This window comes from Fukomys damarensis, unplaced genomic scaffold (genome assembly GCF_012274545.1).
Source record: "Fukomys damarensis isolate Sample0158 unplaced genomic scaffold, DMR_v1.0_HiC HiC_scaffold_33, whole genome shotgun sequence".
NCBI classification, from domain to species: domain Eukaryota; kingdom Metazoa; phylum Chordata; class Mammalia; order Rodentia; family Bathyergidae; genus Fukomys; species Fukomys damarensis.
In genome coordinates, this window is record NW_022900945.1 from 49855058 (window position 1) to 49858681 (window position 3624).

Sequence of the window (3624 nt, forward strand, 5' to 3'; positions counted from 1 at the left end):
AGAAAAACCAGGCAAGAAGAGTGGCAGAAAAATTGGAGGCGCTGGGGGGCAGTGGTTTAAAAGTGACAGAGATAGAGAGATAGAGAGAATTAAGTGTTTCAAAAGTCAAAGGCTGGGAGGTTGACAAGGCTGAGGCCTGGGCAGATCCAAGCGATTTAGCAAGAAGTCCTTTGAGATCTCGGAGACATCTTTAGAGGCAGTCGCCAAAGAGAAAGCTAGATGGCGAGGGGGTTGAAGCAGCACGTGGTGAGGACGTAAGGGAAGGAAGGAAGTTCGTAAATATTCTTTTCAGAGCTACTGCATTGGGAGGAAGGCAAAGAGAAAGTCGGGTGACAGCTAAAGGGAGAGACTCTTTTTTAATGTTAGGGTGGGAGTTTTGAGCCCTTTTCTAGAGGGAGAAGGAGGACTGAGCGCCCAGAGATTGCAATCAGAAAGAGAAAGCAGGGCTGCCCTGGAGGGGGCTTCATTCCTGCTCGTTTTGCCTACAGTTGAAAGTGGTAGATTCTGTGTCTTCGCAGAGCCACAGATCTGAACAATGCAATTTTGATCGTAGATAAAGGGCTGTGCAAAGCATTTACACATTCTTTAAGAATTAAAAGCTACAAATCAAAATAGTCACACGGTGTTTTAAATTGAGACGGTAGTCATTTTGTACACATTTTAAAGTAAATTTTCAAAAAATTCATATCCAGATACAATTAAGAATTCATGCCACTGACACTTAGAACTGTTACTGGCCCCTTTAATATAATCCTGATTTTAGTTTTGCATTTCATGGAATCCCTTCTTTGTAGTCACCTTGGAATTTTTTCTTCGAGTTGAAATATTGTCAAGAGGGGCCCAGATTTCAGGGCAGATTTTTATAGACAGTTCTTTTAAGATTTTTACATCTAAGTTTCCCAGCCGTTTGTATCTTTTTTCTTCTGCCTCAACAGGAGATGGAAAGACAATCACCCTGCCGGGTCGGTGGACTCATGGAACAAGAAACTTTCATTTTTACCTTCCCAGGTTCCTTATCAGCTAGGAGCAATGCATATTTTCCATTTCACCTCCTCCTTTTTTCATGAAGCAGCAGGAAAAAAAAAAAAAAAGACAGATTACTGATTTTTACTTAGTTATACAAAATTAAATATGTACCTGGTTTAAAGAATCAAATTTAAAGCATTTTTGATGCTTTAATTTTTTGTAATCAACATAATCAGTCAATCTCTAAATAGCTCTTTTTCTTTGATTTATTTTTTTAATGTAGTTTAATTTTTTGTTTGTTTTCTATTTTTGGAGACAAGCCCACTGTGTAGTCCAAACTGGTCTTGACCTTTCAGCGATCCTCCTTCTTCAGCCTCCCAAGCACTGGGATCACAGGTAGAAGCCACCACATCCAGCTTCTTCTTTTCTTTTTTTTAACTGGATTTTGCCATGTAGCCAAGGCCAGCCTCAAACTCGCTAGGTCACCTAGGCTGGCCTCCTTGTGATCCTCCTGCCTCAGGCCCCCAATTGCTAAATAGCTTCTTCTTTTTGTTTGGGTTTTGGTTGTTTTGAGAGTCTTGTTATATAGTCTAGGCTAGCCTTGAACTCACCGGGTAGCCCAGGCTGGCTGCAACTTCTCAAGCATTCTCCTGCCTCAGCCTCCTGAGTGCTGGGATTACAGGTGTGTGCCAGAGCACTTCTCTCCAGTGTCAGGTCCCAGGGAAGGCTGCTTTAGCCTCCAGACCAGCTCTCGGGGTCCAACAGCTAAGAAGAGAAGAAGACAGAGGTAATTCTATAGACTCTCCTCAGTTTTTTACTTTGTTTTCTTTTCCCTCAGGACAGCATCCTCTCACACTGCCGTGTTTGCCCACCTTTCTCTCACTCTCCTGACAGAGGAAAACCCCCATTCTTTCAACACCGTGGTGCAGGGCCAGGCCCACGCCAGTGGAGGAGTATGGGGGTGAAGGCAGTGACCTGGGGGGCTCTCTGCTTCCTGAACAGATTTCCACCTCACCCTACTATTTTTAGCTGCAACCTCACCCCCATTTCCAAAAGTACTTGGGTCACCAATTGCTGAGTGATCTGCTGGACTCTGAATAGTCCCCCACCTAACTACTTGTCCACTTACTTTCTCATCCACTGCTAGTGGGTTCAGCTTGTTCAGATCTCTTGATCCACTTACCACTTACTTATTGATCGAGCTCCACTTTTTCTTTTTTGGGTACTGGGGATTGAACTCAGAACCTCATAATTGCCAGGCCATGCGCTGTGCCACTGAGCTAAATGCATGGCCCTAGATCCACTTTTTCTTGGTCTTTGTAAGCTTGTCCTTTAAAATATTCATTTATCTAAGCCAGAGGTGGTGTTGTAAATTTGCAATCCCAGCACTCTGGGAGGCTGAAGCAGGAGGATCACAAGTTCAAGCCACTTCTGGGCAACTTATTGAGACCCTGTCTTAAAATTAAAAAGAGCTGGGGAAATAGCTCAGTGAAGGCCCTGGATTTATCCCCCGTATCACACAGGCGCACACATAGACACAAACACACACACACACAGAAAAAGAAAAGTCAAAAAGAAATTCATTTTTAAAAATTATTAATTTCTCACATATGTATAAAGAAACTCTGGAAAGACGGAAGAAACTAGCAACACTGCTGACTTATGGATAGGAAGAAAGCGGAACTGGGCCAGTGGGAGACATGGATGGAGGGAAAGTTCTTGGTCTGTGCCTCTTTATTTCTTGTCATTAATACCATGTGAATGTGAATGTATTACTCAATCAGAACATTAGACTTTAGTTGCGCTCCAGGAGGAATGGAGCACAATATATGTGTTGAATGTGCTGCATTTAACCAGAAGTCTCAAGTGTAGTTTTAATCTAGATATTAGCAGCTTCAATGCTGAGAACAGTTTCCTGACCCAAAGCCATCCTGAGCGAATAGAGAGCTAGAAACAAAACTACACACAAATTTATCTCCCTGAAATTAAAGATTTACACAAGGCAAAGAACCAAAAATCACCTAAAATAGATAAGGCCTTAAACCAAAAATAAACTGAGAAAAAAGGCCACAAATAAATATGACAAAAGGCTAGTGTCATTAAAATATGGAGTTCTTAAAAAGCAATTGCAACTAAAGTGGGCCAAAATGTGACAGAAAACAACAAAGGGCCTGTGTAGAATACATAGATAAATAAATACACGCCAGGGATTTAGCTCGGTGGTTCTACCACCTACCTTGCAAGTGCAGGGACCCAAGTTCAATCCCTGGTACAAAAAAAAAAGATAAATAAATACAGATGGCTTTTATCTATATACAAAATGTTCAGCCTCATAATTTAAAGAATGACAATCTTTAAAGGGTTGGGGATTTAGCTCAATGGTGCTGCACCTGCCTGGCAAGCACAAGGTCCTGAGTTCGATCCCCAGTACCAGAAAACAAAAACAAAAGCAAAACAAATAAAAAACAAACACCAATATGCTTGTGCACACACACACACACAGCATCTCCGGAGGAAGACAGAAGAAAACAGTAGTGGTTACTTATGGAGAAACAGACTAGAAAAATAAACGATAATAAAAAGAAAGAAGAAAAAAAACCACATACTCCTATTTTAACCAAATACGTGCTTTTTTTTTTTTTTTTTTTTTTTTTTTGT